This window comes from Ornithorhynchus anatinus, chromosome 15 (genome assembly GCF_004115215.2).
Source record: "Ornithorhynchus anatinus isolate Pmale09 chromosome 15, mOrnAna1.pri.v4, whole genome shotgun sequence".
Lineage (NCBI taxonomy): Eukaryota > Metazoa > Chordata > Mammalia > Monotremata > Ornithorhynchidae > Ornithorhynchus > Ornithorhynchus anatinus.
The window spans coordinates 4913157-4932064 of NC_041742.1; positions in this window are offsets into that span (position 1 = coordinate 4913157).

An 18908-nucleotide genomic window follows, 5' to 3' on the forward strand; every position below is an offset into this window, starting at 1 on the left:
GTACATAGTAAGCACTTAACAACTACCATTATTATCATTATTATAATTCTCCAGATGGTCTAACCCTATCTGGGTCAGAGCTAGGCTGAGCTGTACATGTACTGACCAGGAAATGAGTCTGAGACCCTGTCCGGGCCTCACAAGAGCAGGGAGAGGAGTCCCATGGGTTACTGGGACTTGTAATCCCAAGTGCTTCCAGCAGCTGCAGCAGCAATGAGTTAGCACCAGCTGCTGCAGAATTGATTGACTGACAGAGCCCCCAACCATAGCCAAAGTCAGTACCTCCATCCCATGCTGCGACCATACCAGGCCCTTCCAAGGGAGAACAAAGGAAAGAAAAGAAAACACGGGAGTCCCAGGGCCAGAAAAACAGTTGGAGAAATCAAAAAAGAAATCCTGAAACTTTGGCTTTTTCCAGATAGACTGTCTTGCCACCGAATATAATTCTAAAATGCAAGTCTCCGTTTTAGAACTATAAAGTACACCCCACTGGGGTGAAGGACTAAGCGTATCCCTTGGAGGCTTGCCTTAGTCTCTGCTTTTGTAGCATTTATTATTTGGAAGAAAATATTCTCCTTCCCCTACAGCTTTGTCGTCTGTTCCTTTGGGTGTAAGAAATCAGCGGAAGCCAGAGGGGATTCAAAGTCCAGATTCTACCCTTGGAGAATGCCCTGAGGCGGTGCCACTGTTCCAAATACCATTGAATGATTGATTAGTTGATTGATTCCTTCCGATGCTTTGATGGTTCTCATTACCCCCATTATTGGATAATAATAATTGTTGTTAGGCAACAGTAATTCAGTCAGTCGTATTTATTGAGTGCTTACTATGTGCAGATCACTGTACTAATCTCTTGGGAGAGTACAATACAACAATAAACTGACACACTTCCTGTCCACACACAGTAAGCTTATGATTTAGATGGGGGAGACAGACATTACATAAATAAATTACAGATATGCACATAAGTGCTGTGGGGCCAGGTCTGGGAAAGAACAGAGGGAGCAAGTCAGGGTGACATAGAAGGGAGTGGAAGAAGAGGAAAGAAGGGCTTAGTCAGGGAAGGCCTCTTGGAGGAGATGTGTTTTCAATAAGGCTTTGAAGGAAGGGAGGGTGTTCCAGCCCAGAAGCAGGACATGGACGAGGGATCGTTGGTGAGCTAGACAAGATCAAGGCACAGCAAGAAGGTTAGCATTTGATGAGCAAAGTATGGCTGGGTTGTAGTAGGAGAGTAGTGATGTGAGGTAGGAGCGGGCAAGGTATTTGAGTGCTTTAAAGCCAATGGTGAGCAGTTTTCATTTGATGAAGAGGTGGCTGGGCAGCGACTGGAGTTTTTTGAGGAGTGGAGAAGCATACCGTGAACATTTTTATAGAACAATGATCTGAGTAGCAGAGTGAAGAATGGATAGAAGTGGGGAGAGCCAAGAGGCTGGGACGTCAGCAAGGGGCTGGTGCAGTAATCCAGGAGGAATAGGATGAGTGATTGTATTGAAGTGGTAGCAGTTTGGATGGAGAGGAAAGGGTGGATTTTAACGATGATGTGAAGATGGGACCAACAAGATTTAGTGTTGATTGAATATTGAATATTACTATTGAAATAATTATTGTGCAGTAGTAATTATTATCTGTAAGCTCCTTGAGAACAAGTATGGTGTCTATGGACCGCACTGTGCTCTCCCAAACAGTTAGTACAGTGTTCTGCACAAAGTGCCCAATGAATATCATTAATTGATTAATTGTGATGTTTAAGTGCTGAGTTCATACCAAGCACTGTAGTAAGCTCTGGGGTAGATGTAACCAGATCGGACACAGCCCCTCTCGCACTCAAGGCTCACCATCTAAGGACAGGTATTTCATCCCCATTTGACAAATGAGGAAACTGAGACCCAGAGAAGTTAAGTGACTTGCCTAAGATCATACAGCAGGGAGGGACCCTCTCCCCAAATATCACAGCTGACTCCAAGATTCCCTGCTATCCAGTGCACACAAGAGGAGGTAGTGTGGCCCACCAGAAGTTGGGAAAGGACAGCATGGGCTTGCTTTATTTGGGGATTGCAGGACATTTCCCCGTAGGAATGTTTGAAGGATAAATCCTAAATTGTTCCTAGAGTCCCATTAACCCTCTGTATTCCTGCCGTAACTTGTCGGCGGCCACTAAGGATGAACTGGATGAATTGTGTTTGAAAGAGAATTGGTTTGTCACTCATTTTGAAGGATCTCCCATTGAAAGAGATAATGGATGCTGGGTCTACTATAAAGCCCATGTAGTCAGTGTGGAAATGAAACCATCATTTATCATACACCACCTAAACAGTAGAGTGGCAACCCACAAAACACTTCAAAGACTCAGTGTCTAAATTCACAAAGAGGAAGGTGCGGAGGTTATTGTGTAGATGAAAGATCTGAGGGCCCCAGAACGCTAGAATAGTCTTGTCTCAGCCACTGGGATTCAGCATAACCTTGAACCCATCTCTGAACTTCTATGAGGCCTAGTCTCTGGGTGGACTATATCTGCACAGGAGGAATTTCACATTTTCCCCACTGAAGTGGCTGTTGGAATGCCCTATTTTGGTCCTGGAGAAAATCTGGACCTAGAGTTGGTGGTTGTGGAGCGAGCATGGGATGAGGAGGAGGGAGGGAGAATTCCTTAGCTCATGTGTGAGGCCTGGTTCTACCAAGACCTTAAGTGGCACAGGAGTGCCTGGGAGGTGTCGGGGAGGGAACTGCAATTTACCCTTTTTTTGGACAAGCCTTTGGAGCTGAAACAACACCTAATGGGAGTCCCTGCCTGTTCTCTGAATAGAGAGGAAAGAGAAGCAGCCTAGCCTAATGGATAGAGCATGGGCTTGGGAGTCAGAAGGATCTGGGTTCTCATTCTGCTCTACCACTTGTCTGCTGGGTGACCTTGGGCAAGTCACTTCACTTTTCTGTGTCTCAGTTATCTCATCTGTAAAATGGGGATTAAGACTGTCTCCATGTGGGACAGGTAATGTGTCCAACCTGATTACTCTTGTCTACCCAGATCTGCCACTTGTCAGCTGTGTGACTTTGGGCAAGTTATTTAACTTCTCTGTGCCTCAGTTCCCTCATCTGTAAAATGGGGATTAGGACTGTGAGCCCCATGTGGGACAACCTGATTACCTTGTGTCCCCCCCAGCACTTAGAACAGTGCTTGGCATATAGTAAGTGCTTAACAAAATACCGTTATTAATATTACTCCAGCAATTAGAACAGTGGTTGACACATAGTAAGCACTTAACAAATAGCATCATCATCATTATCATCATATTATTATTATTATTATGTTATAGAGGAAAGACAATCTAGAGCAGTGTAGCTAGTGCAGGGAGCCCAGGCCTGGGAGTCAAAGGATCAAGTTCTAATCCTGGCTCCACCACTTGCTTGCTGTTTGATTTTGGGCAAATCTCTTGACTTCTCTGTGTCTCAGTTACCTCGTTTATAATTAGGATTCAATATCAGTTCTCCCTCCTTCTTAGATTGTGAACCCCATGTGGGTTAGAGACTGTGTTCAATCTATTTATATTTTATGTACCCCAGCACTTAGTACAGTTTGGCACATAGTAAACACTTAACAAATATTATTATTATTCGATCCACCGATGGTGGTGGGCCCTCCGTTTGATCTGCTGGCCTGCACCCTTCCAGAACAGTGCACTTGCTTCACCCTCAAAGTGAAACAGCCCCTCTCCCCCAAAAGCCCCCCTGCCAGACCCCAATGGATTCCCAACCCTGGGTAGCCACATGCTTGCCGGCCATTCCCTGGCCAGGTTGTGGGGCCGGTCCGTGTTTTCACGAGGCCCAGAAAAGCCCAGCAGCCCCACAGGTCAAAGCCAGGATTCACCAGACAGGATTACAGAAGGGGCTTTTCTTCAGTAGTGCAGGATCAGGAAGTCCGTGTGCAGTTCTGTCTCGATGCAGCCTCTCCAAGGGGGTTTCTGCTTTCTTGGGAGGATGCTACCCACTGAGCTATTCACAGTGGTTCAATGAGAAGAGGGGCTAATAAATACCTGCTGGAAAAGAGAAAATAAGATTAGGAGGCTGATGTTGGGGCTGGGAGGCCTTCTCTGGGCTCTGGGAAAAAGAAAAGGAGAACAAGATGATTATTTTTTCCCTGGGCCCATAGGACATCATGCCCGAGACATTGCCACTAATCCAATTTTCTTATTCTAACGAGTATTTTATCAACACCTTTTCTTCCAGTGAGGATACTGACATGCCCCCAGTGGTAGTCGTAGGGTGCATTTTTAACTTCAGAAGCCTGCCCGACTCTGAGAGAGCAGAGGGCGTGGGGCTGCACAGTCATTTGATGGCAGGAGTGTCTCCACCATAATTAACAATTTTTGATTTCCTTCAACTAAGGCCCTGAACTCCAGTAAGTTCCTGGGCGAAAGGACGTGCCAGGACTCGACTAAGATTCCAACAACGTAGCCGCGGTAAGGAGCGAGCTCCCTTTGAACACGTTGCGTGTTTCCCAGCCCGAAGCCTGCCGGCTATGTTCTGGGGATGAGCCGACAACTGACTGTCCCAGTTTTCCTCTGCGCCGAAGGAGAGAAAAGCATATCAGTCAGGTGAATTTTCCAAAAGTCTCAGATGAAAAGATCATTTTTTGAGCAATTACAAGAATTTTTCCTAAACTTATTTTGGAAGATGACGGGATAAAGAGAGCTTGTAAGTTCTTTGAGGGCAGGGATTCATTCATTTAATTGTATTTATTGAGCACTTACTGGGTGCAGACCACTGTTCTAAGCGCTTAGAAAGTACAGGGATCTTGTCTACTAATTCTACTGTACTCTCCCAAGCAGTTTGTGCACAGTTTGGCCTAGTGGAAAGAGCACAGATCTGGGAGTTTAGAGGAACTGTGTTCTAATCCCGGCTCTGCCACTTACCTGCTGTGTGAACTGGGGCAAGTCATTTAACCTTTCTGGACCTCATCAATCAGTGATATTTATAAAACATTTACTGTGTACAGAGCATCATACTAAGCACTTGAAAGAGTACAGTATAACTGAGTTGGTAGGCATGTTCCCTGCCCACAACAAGTTTAGAGGGGGAGACAGACATTAAAATAAATTCTCTAAAAGTACATAAGTGTTGTGGAACTGAGCGTGCGGTGAATATCATGTGCTTAGAGGTATGGATCCAAGTGCACAGGTGACGCAGAAGGGAGAAGGAGTAGGGGAAAAGAGAGTTTAATCAAGGAAGGCTTCTTGAAGGAGATGTGATTTTAATAATCAATCTATGGTATTTATTGAGCACTTATGTGCAAGGTACTGTAAGCTCACTGTGGGCAGAGAATGTAGTTTTTATTGTTATATTGTACTCTCCCAAGTGCTTAATGTAGTGCTCTGAACACAGTAAGTGCTCAATAAATACAGTTGATTGATGGTACTAAGCACTTCAGAGAATACAATAAAACAGAATTTAGCAGGCACGTTCCCTGCCCATAATGAGCTTACAGTCTAGACAAAAGCTTCAAAGGTGGGGAGAGTGATGATTTGTCAGATATGAAGGGGAGGGCGTTCCAGGCCAGAGGCAGAGGTGGGCGAGAGGTATGCCGTGAGGATGAGTTGGAGGTACAGCGAGTTGATTGGTGCAAAAGGAGTGGAGTGTGCGGGCTGGACTGTAGTAGGAGATCGTAGAGGTGTGATAGACGGGGGTAAACTGATTGAGTGCTTTAAAATCAATGGCAAAGAATTTCTGTTTGATGCGGCAGCCATTAGAAAATGAAGTGTCAGTACTTGTTCTCTTCCCCCCCCAGACAGTGAACCCAGTGTGAGTTGTCCAATGTCTGATCTGATTATCAGAAAACTACCATAAACTCTTAGTACAATGACTCACAAACACCTCTAGTACCAAATACTTAGTACATTCCCAGCACGCAGTAGGTACTCCATCAATACTATGGAGTGATTGCATAAGATTTAATTCCCAACAACTTGGTAGTGAGGTTCCAAACTCAGCACATTGTTTGAGGTGTTCATAAAAACAAGCAAAGCATTTTGCCTCAAAAACGGCCTACCCCAAAGAAGCTTCCATACATTATTTGTATGGGAGTTGACGCCTATTCAGTTGAACACATGACTCTGCTGTTATTTCAAAGTCATTTTGAACTGCATCAAGCTGGGTTTTTTTAAGCACCGTAAATTGCTGACTGACTCTTCCATTCCCACTGAAATGGGTGGGGGGATGGCACCTTTCCCTTCAAAGGACAAATAATAATAATAGTCATTTAAAACTCCAGCCGACTGAATGGACCATCATCCCATAAAATGTTGAATTATGCTCTTCTTTTATTCAATAGAAGAAGTTCAAGTTGATATTGGAGGAATTCCAGTTTGTTAGAGAAATGCTTGCGGAAGCAAGGAACGGCTGAATTAGGGCTGACACTGATGCAGCAGTATGGCTTTTGTTGATATTTTATTGCTTCCCCCTCCCTATAATTTATTTTAGTGTCTGTCTCAGGGGTTAGATTGTCAGCTGCTTAAGGGCAGGGATCTTGTCTACTAATTCTACCTCTTAGCGACCTCGTGACTTGCACTGAGCACTGACCAACTTATTATAGCGTTCTGCCCACATGTTATTATATTAAGTGCCTACTATATGTCAAGGACTGTTCTCAGCACTGAGTTAGAAACAAGTTAATAAGATAGGGCACAGGTTCTGTCCCTCTCCAGGTTCACAGTCTAAGTAGAAGAGAGAACAGGTATTGAATCCCTGCTTTACAGATGAGGAAACTGAGGCACAGAGAAGTGAAGTGACTTGCCCAAGGTCACACAGCAGGCAAGTCGCAGAGCCAGAATTAGATACCAGGTCTTCTGACTCTCAGGTCCTGGGCTCTTTCCGCCAAACCTCACTATTCCTGGGTGCAGACAGAGCACCCCTCCAGGGGAATTGCCAAGTTCTGAGAACCAAAACTTAGTCCAGTCAGCCCTCTGCTCTCAGGAGCTACTGGGTATTTTTAGCCATCGTTCCAACCATTTTTAAACAGCCCAAGCGGCATCAAGTGGTTTCAAAACTCTCCATGTCTCCCATTTTATTTTTCGCTCTAAACATTCCTGAGCCTTCTGCTTTGAAACCGGCAGATATTAGGAAATCATTTTAAAATGGAAAATCCTGATGTATAAAGGGCAGATTACGATTATTTCCTAATGTCCCATGGTTTTGACTTAGAGTGCTTTTTTCAGACCTTTATTTGTTCATGGTAAGAAGCACTTCAGCTGTCTTATTGCCAGTGAAATGCAAATGAGAGAACCCTACCATTCAAGTAGAATTTCCTCCAGGGTCCTTATAAATCATATTATAAAGCAGCTTTTATATATCTAGAATAATTACGCTTGATTTGAAGAAGTTTGTTTTTTGTTCAGATCACTTTAAATTTAACTGTAATAGAAAGCAGATGTATTGAAGCATCATGTATGGTCTAACTGCCTTATACTGACATATACATGTAAGCGTTTATGAACATGTATATTATAAAATATATGATACAAAGGCATAGGCAGGTATTTACAATTGCTTAGAATTTGCCTGGTTTCCTATGCTCATCAATGGCTGAGAAGTCTCTAAAATTCTTCAGTTTTAGGGTTATTTGGGATCTCACTGGGCGTGCTCGGATCCGGGCCCAATCAAAAAGTAAATTGGCTTCCGTCATCTGTGAATCTCGGGTGTGAGGACTTCCCACTTTTGATTTAAATTCACTTTGTTTTAAATTGGACTAAAGGTCTTGTCTTATGCCGTCAAATTGTTTCAGACCCAAAGCGGCATCACGGACTAAAGGTAGGGGACCTAAAAAATTCTGTTTTCTTGATCAGTCAATCAGTAGTATTCATTGAGCATTTACTCTGAGCAAAGCACTGTACTAAGTGCTTGGGAGAGTAGACTGAGTTGGTAGGTACAATCCTTGATCGCAAGGAGCTGACAGACTAGGGGAGAGGTCAATCTTTTTCAAAGAGTACCATCTCAAAGAAAACCTTTGCTTCCCCAGGGGATGAGACCTCTGCCTTTGAGAACAGATCTAAAATATTCTACCTTAACATAATAATAATGACATCAGTTAAGGTCTAGTAATAGTGGTATTTGTTAAGCACTGACTATGTGCCAAGCACTGCACAAATTGCTGGGGTAGATACAAGATAATCAGATTGGACGCAGTTCTTGTTCCCCATGAAGCTCATTGTCTAAGGGGTAGAAAGTACCAATATTGAATCCCTATTTTACAGATGAGAAAACTGAGGCACAGAAAAATTAAGTGACCTGCCCAAGGTCACAAAGCCGGCAAGTGGTCAAATTATGTCCCTAACTTCTGGGGATGTGCTCTTCCCACTAGGCTAGCCTCTAGCTTCCCTCTCCCTTCTGCATCATCTATGCATTTGGATCTATGACCTTCGGGCACTTGGTATTTGCCCCACCCTCAGCCCCTCACCATTTACGTACATTTCTATAAATTACATAATAGAAATTATTTATGTATGTTAATGTCTGCCTCCCTGTCTAGACTCTAGGCTCACTGTGAGCAGGGAATCTGTCGACCAACTCTATTGTACACTCCCAAGTGCTTAGTACAACTGTGCACACAGCAATCAATAGATCAGTCATATTCATTGAGCTCTTACTGTGTACAGAGCATTATTCTAAGGGCTTGGGAGAGTACAATGTAACAGTTATTGTATGCTCCCAAGTGCTTAGTACAGTGCTCTATGCATAGTAAGCGCTCAATAAGTACACTTGAATAGTTGGTAGACACATTACCTACAACAAGCTTACAATCTAGAGGGGGAAACAGACATTAATATAAATAATTTACAGATATAATAAAGATGGATAATAATAAGAGCTCAATAAATATGATTGATTGATTGGGGCCATCTTCAGACACTTAACCTCCACAAGACAGGGAAGAATGTGCCGCCCCTCCTATTCTGTGTGATGTCACCGTGTAACACTGCATGAGATCACGATAAGACATTATGACACCATGCAGAATCCTGTCAGAATCCCCAAAATCAGAGCACTTCTCCGAGGGGTCCCCGACCCGGCCCCCCCAGAGCCCTTATTTCCCTTCCCATGTCCTTGCTAACACAAGTGCCACTTATGACTTGGGCCGGGTGCTTGGCAATATTTACCCTGCCTCTCTGATGTTGCGATAGACTGTTGCCTACTCTGTGTCAGGCTGCCCCTCCCGCCCCTATACACACACAGACACACACACAACCATACACACAACCCCCCCCCCCAACACATACACACACACAGTGTCCTGAGGCAGCTGCTCAGCTCACATGCCAGCTCAGGCCAACTCTGGCGAGGTCTGGGGGAGGGAGGGAGAGGCCGAGGGAGGGCGGAGGCACCCAAGTCTAAACATATTACAGTAAGCAAGGAATGAGAGAAGGGAAGTCTATATAGACCCGGTGACTGTACACATTCCAGATGAAATCAGTATTTCCACTTAGTTCCAACTGGTTCCTTTGTTTTTCCCATTTCATTGGGTTCCACGTATCCCTCCCTTGGAGAGTCGACTGGAGGGCCAGTTAACATGCTCCCGGGACTGCTTCCTACCTCCGGAACATAGTCGGAGCCTCAGATGGCCCTGCTTTTTAGCTCAAGATGGGGAGGGCATCCTGAGCCGCAGAAGGCCACTGGAGGAATATACCTGTCGCTACAGTAACGGGAGGAGCGGAGGAGCGGGCTTCGAGCTGAGGCTCAGAAGACTTCAGAGTGGGAACATGTGACTGATTCTGATTCCGGCTTCCTCAGAAGGGGGTCCATCCAAACCCCCCTTCAGTTATGTGACACGTTGTTGAGGTGGGGAGGAGTGTTAGCTTTGTGATTGATAGAGTATAGGCCTGGGAGTCAGAAGGTTCTGGGTTCAAATCCTGATCTACCACTTCATTTGGTCATATTTATTGAGCACCTACTGTGTGTAGAACACTATACTAAGCTCTTGGTAGAGTGTAATATAACAGACACATTCCCTTGCCTATGATGAGCTTACAGTCTAGAGGCTGGACTGCATTCAACCTGATAGCTTGTGCCTACCCCAGGGTTTAATACAGTGCCTGACACATAGTTGGCACTTAACAAATACCATTTAAAAAAATGTTGTCAAGGCAGAGGGAGTGGGGGAAGGGAGAGGAGGAGGGAGAGAGGAAGGCCAGATGTTCCTACAGATTCATGAAAGGATGAATTAGGAATGCAGGGACAGGGCAATCTACTGAGTCCTATGTAAGAATGAGAGGGTGACAGGGAGGGGGATAACGGCAGGGTGGAGGCAGTGGGAGGGAAGGTGGTCAGATTAGCGCCTGGTTGTAGCTGCAGACAGAGACCTGAAAAGTTCCATTTAAAGCAAACCCCTGGCTCCCTGAGACTGTTTCTTACATTCCAAGCCCATTGGCTCTCAGATCCGCTTTATTGGGAAGCTACAAGGACTCTGGATATTCCCCTTGGTGTTTTGATCTTGTCTGTGGAGACTGGCATTCAAAATGGGATTAAAAGAGTCAGGGAAATGAAACATACCTCTGAAATGTTAGTTGGCTGCTTTCCCCCCTTGAAGAAAGAACCACGCAGGGTAATGAGACTGGAAAGGGTCTAGATGTGGGGAGAGGAGGGAAGCAGCGTGGCCTAGTGGATAGAGCTCACCTCTAGACTGTAGGCTCATTGTGGGCAGAGAATGTCTGTTTATTGTTGTACTCTCACAAGTGCTTAGTAGTGAGCTCTGCGCCCTGTAAATGTTCAATAAATATGATTGAATGTGTAAAGCATGGGCCTGGGAGCCAGAGGACCTAGGTTCAAAGTGCAGTTCAGCCACTTGCCTGCTCTATGACCTACGGCAAGTTACACATTTTCTCTGGAACTCAGTTTCTTGAACTGTAAAATGAAGACTCAGTGACTATTATCCCTCTTACTTGACTTTGAGCCCCAAGTGGGACAGAAGCTATGTCCCACCTAATTAACTCTTATCTACCCCAGGGCTTAGAACAGTGCTTGATTCATAGTAAGCGCTTAACAAATACCATAAAAGACTATTTCCCCTCTCTGTAATTTATTTTAATGCCCGTCTTTTCCTGTACATTGTAAGCTCCTTATGGGAAGGGTTCGCTCCTTCCAACCCTATTATAGGGTATTTTCCTAAGTGCTTAGTGCAGGGTTCTGCACACGGTAAGACCTCGATAAATACCAAAGATTAATTGATAGGAAAGGGGGTGGCAGAGGAGGACAGGAAGAGAGGAGAGAAAGAAAGGGCAAGTTGGGGAGAGCGGAAGAGGTAGAAAGTGGAGGAGAAAGAGAAGGGGTGGGAGGGAAGGGCATGAGAGAGAGAGTTGTGCTTTTTCCCCTGATGAACATGATCTGTGTGATTGACTTTCCTGTCTGGATGACCAGGCCAAGATGAAAGTTTGCTTCTCTCTCTCTCCCCAACTGACTCTTTGGGGTCAGATCTCTTTAACAAGCCATTTCCTGGTGCCTGAATAGTCGGTCTTTTTCCCCCCTTTAACAGCATTATGTACCATGTCGGACATCAAAGCCCTGATTAAACCCATACTTTAATTGTGTCTTTTTGCTTCATTACTTTCTCTTTGCCTTTGAAGAGGCTGCACCTCTCAGTTCCCCCACACACATCCCAAAATTGTCGCTTTCTCTTTATTTTTAGTGAGGATCTGAAAATTTACTGGGTGTTTTCTTGCAGGTTCTGAACAATGTCCATTCAGAGCGTCTCCTTTCCTCCCTCCTCCCAAACCAGCCAGCAGTTAATGGGGCACACCTTTAGCTCCCACCCCCTCTCTCGGACTCCTATTCTTATGAAGTTTCCATTGATTATTGTCTTGAAATTCCTTGGTCCAGTCATAGATAAAAGGATAATCACTTCAAAGGGAAGAGTTAAGAGTTTAACCCCCAAGCTAAAGGAGTGGACAGCAAGGTAATTGAGGTAATAACGGATCACAGACCTGCTTTCAAAGGATCCTCAGACCTCGTTCTCAGGTGGCTTTAATTTTATTAACATTTCTAGCAGCTCCACTCGGAGACGGTTTGGGACCTTTCAAGGCTTCAAAGCTAAAGGTAACAAGAGAACCTAACACCAGTCTTGCCTCTCCCTCTCACATCGTCCTGATGGGATCAATTGTCCTGAACCCCGAAGCTTCTCCTCCAGACCCCAGCTAAAAAAGATCCGAGGTTTCCACCTTAACTTCCTTTCCACCCGCCAAGATTGGAAAACTGAAGTATAAATAAAATGGAGACTCGGGAAGAGCAAGGACCAATCAATCAATCCTATTTATTGAGCCCTTCTTCTCTGCAGATCACTGTACTGAGCGCTTGGGTGAGTACAATATAACAAACACAGTCCCTGCCCACAAAGCTTTCAATCTCGAGGGAGAGGTAGATATTAAAATAATTAAGCTCGTCGAGGCAGGGAATGTCACTGCTTTATTGTTGTATGGTATTTTCCCAAGCGCTTAGTACAGTGCTCTGCACATAGTGAGTGCTCAGCAAATAGAACTGAATGAATGACGGATTTGTGTGCAAGCGTTGTGGAGCTGGGAGGGGCGGTGGTTGAATAAAGGGAGCCAATCGGGGCTGCTGCAGAAGGAAGGGGGAGAAAAGGAAATGAAGGTGTAGTCAGGGAAGGCCTCCTGAAGGAGATATGCCTTCAGTAAGGCTGTGAGGGTGACTAGAGTGGTTGTCCGTCTCTTACGAAGAGGGAGGGCATTCCAGGCCAGAGGCGGGCCGTGGGTAAGAGGTCAGCAGTGAGAGAGATGAGATGGAGGCCCAGTGAGTAGGTTGGCATTAGGGGGAGCGAAGAGCGCAGGCTGGGTTGTAGAAGGAGGTGAAGTGAAGTAGCAGAGCTTATTTGGGTGCTTTGAAACTGATGACAAGGCATTGCTGTTTGATGCGGAGGTGGAATGGGCAACCACTGGATGTTAAATTCCCCTTTTGCTTTGGGAGTTAGCTCTAATTCTAAATTTTATTGTATTGTACTGTCCCAAGTGCTAAGTACAGACCCTGCACACAGTAAGCACTCAGAAAATACCACTGACTGAGCCGGGGAGATAGAGCCTCTGTTATGTGGGGAGCTAGCTCTTACTTTTATCTTGTACTTTTCCAAGTGCTTAGTACAGTGCTCTGCACAGAGTAAGAGCTCAATAAATACCAATAATTAATTAATTGAGCGGGGAGTTATCTCGATCAATCAAGTGTGTTTATTGAGGACTTACTTTGTGCACAGCTTTGTACTACAGGCTTGGGAGAGTATATTCCAGCAGAGTTGGTAGTCATGTGCCCTGCCCACAAGGAGTTTACAGCCTAAAGAGGGAGAAACTTCTAACTCTATTAGCTGTATTGTATTTTCCCAAGTGCTTACTACACTGCTCTGCATAAAGTAAGTGCTCCATAAATTCCACTGGTTGATTAATTGATTGGGGACTCCTCTGGGAGGACTACCCCTGAGCCAGGTGGCCCAGAATGAGAGGGGGCATAGGTGACTAGGATCTCCATTGCACTGTGGTCTTCCTTCTCTGTCTTCTAGGCAGGATTAGATGCCTAGACAGGTTCAATAGTGTCTGAAACAGAGAAAAGGTACAAGAGAACAAACTCTAGCCCAGCTGGCCTGGATTAGGGAATGAGTTGGGAACTGACAGGAGGAAATTACATCTCTTCCAGGAGGCCCTCCCTGATTAATCTCCCATCTCCTCAACTAAATAATAATAGTGGTATTTAAGCACTTACTGTGTGACAAGCATTGTAGTAAGCTGTGGGGTAGATGGTACAAGATAGGACACAGCCTCTGTCCCTCACCAGGTTCATAGTTTAAATATGATCAAATGAATGAATAGGAGAGAGAGCAAATACTGACTCCCCATTTTACAGGTGAAGATCCTGAGGTTCAAAGGAATTGAGTGACTTGCCCAAGGTCATCCAGCAGGCAAATGGCAGAAGGGGGATTAGAACCCAAGTCTTCTGGCTCCCAGGCCCATGCTTTTTCCACTACTTCAGCACTTCCATGTCAACTAAGCACAGGGGTCCTTAGACCCACCATATAAGTATCTTCATTCTCTATTACTTCCTCCTACCTGTAATTTAGTTTAGTGACTGCGCCCCCTGCTAGACTGTAATCTCCTTAAAGTCAGGGATTATGTAGGACTAATTCTATTGTATTCTCTTGAGAGCCCAGTAGGAACTCAATAAAACCGATTGATTGACTGTGAATTTAAACTCTGATGAAGTATCCTCTCAGATCTGGCTCTCAGAATCTGGCCAGCCAATGTTTCCTGAAATTTCATTCATTCAATAGTATTTATTGAACGCTTACTACGTGCAGAGCACTGTAATAAGCGCTTGGAGTGTACAGTTCGGCAACAGATAGAGACAATCCCGGCCCAATAACGGGCTTTCCTCCAAACCCTATTTTTCTTCTGCTTTTTCTGCTGAACTTCCTACTCTGTCCTTGTTCTTGTCTTCCCCCGTTAATCAATCAATCATATTTATTGAGCCCTTATGGTGTACTGAGCACTTAGAAGAGTACAGTATTACAGAGTTTGTAGACACATGCCCTGCCCAAATGAGCTTGCAGTCTAGAGGGGGAGATGGGCATTAATATAAATATGTAAATTATGGATAACTACGTAAGTGCTGTGGGACTGAGGGAGGGGTGAATAAAAGATGCAAATCCAAGTGCAAGGGTGATGTAGAAGGGAGTGGGAGAAGAGGAAATGAGGAGTGAGTTGGGAAAGGCCTCTTGGAGATGGGATTTTAATAAGGGTGGGGAGAGGGATCATTTATCTGACATGAAGATGAAGGGAGTTCCAGGCCAGAGGTAGGATGAGGGCGAGGGGGGCAAGGTAGATGAAATTGAGGTAGGTTGGCATTAGAGGAACTGTAGTTAGAAATCAGGGAGGTAAGGTAGGAGGAGACAAGGTGACTGAGTGCTTTAAAGTCTATGGTAAGGAGTTTCTGTTTGATGTGAAAATGGATGGGCAACCAGGTTTTTGAGGAGGGAGGAGACATGGACTGAATGTTTTTGTAGAAAAATGATCTGGGCAGTAGAGTGAAGTATGGACTGGAGTGAGCAAGAGATAGGAGGCAGGGACGTCAGCCAGGAGGCTGATGCAGTTAATAAGGCAGGATACAACCCACTGAACAGTCAGCTCCTGAAGGGCAGGGAATATGGTCTTGCTTCTTTTATACTCTCCCAACCTTTCAGCACAGTGCTTTGCACTCAGTTGACAGCCATTAAATAGCATTGACTGACTGATTGATTACTTAAGAGATTTGGAAATGTTGACTTCTGGAACTGGCTAGGAGTTTGTGGGGGAAGGGAGAGAGGAATAGGGCTACTCTGTTGTTTAACTGGTTGGTTGATGGGGAACCAGTAAAGAGAAGGCATGGAGGCATAGGTGCTCTCTTTTTACGATATTGAACGGCCGCTAGGAGCCAGCATTAGAACCCAGGTCCTTATGACTCCCAGATTCGTGCTCTAGCCACTAAGCCATGCTGCTTCTCCCTTGAAATTCCCTTCCAGATCTGATGAAAGCTTGAGGTCAAAACTTGAAGTCAAACCTTAAAGCTTGAAGCCTAAACCACCCAAAGGAGCATGACAGCCAGAGACACAATTACTGAGGCAGTTTCCAGACTCACTGAGTCAGAGAGGACATCTGAGAAGGGCAGGAGGCCAGGCCCCAGACTACTCGTGTTCACGATTCTGCCCAGGGGATGGCACAGACCTGTTTTATTTGACAGTGTCTTCTGACCGAAGCTGACTGTGATCATGTGTGTTCTTCAGATCCCAGCTGACTTATCGGCCTCACCTTGTTCAGTGCCTGGAAATTTCCAGGCCTGAGGCTCTGGGTAAAGGCTGGGCGTTTATTATCGCTAATAAAGTGGTGCAGAGGTGGAGATGAGATGCATGAATTCGGGGCCCAACTCTACTATTTAGAAATCGAATTCATCGCAATCTGGAAACCTCGCAGAAATGAAAGGTTTGAGAGGGTCTTGGGCTTGGCTTGCAGACAGAGGCTTTGGTTCAGTGTAAGGGAAAACTTAAGAAAAGGGAAACAGCATGGTCTAGTGGAAAGAGCACTGGGCCTAGGAAGCAAACAATCAATGGTACTTTTTGAGCACTTACTATGTGCAGAACACGGGGAAGTCAGAGGACTTGAGTTCTAATTCCAGCTCTGCCACTTACCTGCTGTGTGACCTTGGATGAGTCACTTACCTCTCTGTGTCTCACTTATTTCATCTGCAAAATGGGAATTAAATCCTATTTCTTACTACTTAAATTGCGAGCCCCATGTGGCGCAGGAGCTGTTTCCAACCTGATTATTTTGTATCTACCCCATCGTGCACAATACTTGCATAGTAAGTGTTTACAAAATACCTTTTTTTTTTTTTTAAAGAACTTGCTGAAGACTGGGGTGATTAAACCCCAAAGCTGCTTTCTAAAGTAGAATATGAAATATTCAACCCTGGAGGTGGAAAAAAAAGGAGACTCCTCTTTCTCCTGGATGGTTTATGCATCTGCTGTTTAGAGATTATAATTTCCCCACTAAACTATAAACTCCTTGAAGGCAAGAATTATATCTTCTTAGACTAGTGTACTCTCCCGAGCACTTAATATAGCACTCTGGCCACAGTAAATACTATTAATTGATTACAGGCAGAGGCCAGAAGACTCAATCAACAGATGGAATTTATTAATTGCCTATGCAGAGCACTGTACTAAGTTCTTGGGAGAGTACAGTAAAGTCAGTAGACATGATCTCTGCCCTGGAGGAGCTTACAGTCTAATGGGGGAAATAGATGCAAAAATAAGTTGCAGGTAGAGGGAAGCAATAAAGTTTAAAAGATGTCTACATAGTGTAAGGGATTTGGTGGTGGGAGGTTGCTACTGATTGATTAATTGACACTGCTGCTGTAGTTACTCTCCATGCATGCTAGTGCAGTTGGACAAATCAATATGAGGCTGGTGATCCTAGCTACCCTGCCTACTCTTGAAGGCTGGCCAATAGGTAGCCCTTTCCACTTCTCATGGAGGGAAAGGAGATCAGTGCAAACTGTTGCTTCAGAGCCTGGTGCTGATTCCACACAATGCCCCCTCCCCTCATGCTGCCGGTGTCGAAGCGGGTCATTCTGGGGCAGCCCAGATCGTGGCTTCTCGAGGGCCCAGTGTTCCTTTTGGCTGCACAAATAGAACGCGAGCTGCCCGAGGCGGTGCCCGAGTTCAGCTTCTCCTAATGACCTCCTTTCCGATTCGGCAATCCATCTGGCTCATTTTCTCCTTTAGTGAACGGCATCCTTTTGGACAACTGCCCTCCCAGGGGATGATGGGAGATTCAGGCTGGTATCGGATGTACCAGATTATGTCCCTGCTCAGGGAGGGGGGACCAGGACTCTGTGACCAGACATTGTGGGGAGAGTTATGGCAAGAGGTCGTTTCAGGCCTGGGTCCTTGTGCTCTCGGCCAACTAGGTCTTCTGGGAGCCCACCAACCCAATTCAGTTTTCGAGGCTTTCTCCACACTGCAGAATCTCCCCTCCCTGGCAAATGCATAGTTGGGTGCATATTGATTTTTCAGGACCTGACCTCGAAGGAAAAGTTCCCTTAGAGATAATGATCTCTGTGGGATATTAATAGCTGGGAAAGGGTACAGTTCCCAGACTAAGCCCCCAGTTCCTAAGGAGTCCGCCTCAAGGCTCTTTCTCACCAACCCCGACCCTAAAGTCCGAGAAGAGTTAAGTTCTGGGCTGAAGCAGCAGCGTTCAATTTCTTTATTTCCTGTTGATGACATTATTGCCTTCATTCAACCATTGACACATGTTGCTTTCATCTGTTTCATTTCAGGACATGAGTACACTAGCTGGAAACTATGCTTAATAGCTAAACTCAAAACATTTGGATTTCCTTTCCTTCTGTGACTCTCAGCTCATTCCCTTCATATTCCATGGAGTTTTGGAAGCCATCTTTTTTGCCCCAGCAAAGAACAGTCAGTGGAAGACGACAGGGATCCTTTGTTGTATCCAGTCACTCTACCTTGACATGGGGACACCTGATGGGTTTCTCTACCCTGTAATTATTTTTATAGTATTCGTTAAGCACTTACTATGTTCCAGGCACCGTAGGTGGGGTAGGTACAAGCTAATCAAGTTGGACACAGTCTATGTTCCACGTGGGGCTCACAGTCTTAATCCTCATTTACCAGATGAGGTAACTGATTCACAGAGAAGTTAAGTGACTTGCTCATAGTCACACAGCACACAAGTTGCAGAGTAGGGATTAGAACTGAGGTCCTTCTGACTCCCAGACCTGTGCTTTCTCCAATAGGCCATGCTGAATTAAGTGGGTATCTCATTATCCCTTTTTTGTGTTGATTGAGAAACCTGATCCCCCCCCACACACACACAAAGCTCAGGAGTCAGCTGGGACAGGGTTCTGCTGGCTGTTTGGTGCATTCAGAAAGATCTGTGTAGAAGCAGTGAGGCCTAGTGGAAAGAGCTTGGATCTGGGAGTTTGGATTCCTGAGTTGTAATCCTAGGTCTTCCACTTGCCCGCTATGTGACCTTAGGCAAGTCACTTGACTTCTCCACACCTCAGTTTCTTCACCTGTAAAAGGGTTCTCTCTCCAACTTAGATTGTGAGCCCCATGTGGATCAGGGATTGTGTCCAAGCTAATGACCCTGTATCTAGACCAGTGCTTAGTATAGTGCTTGTCACGTAGTATAGACCAGAGACCCTACTAAGCAGTGATCCTCTCTCCCTCCACCCAACTCTCCCTCCCCAGCCCTACCCCATCCCCTTCACTACCCTGCATCCTGCCCGACCCTCCAGCCTAGGTAGGTCAAGGAACCTGAGGTGTTTCATGCTGGGTAGCAGGCCAACCTGGCCCAGAAAACCAAGACGAACAT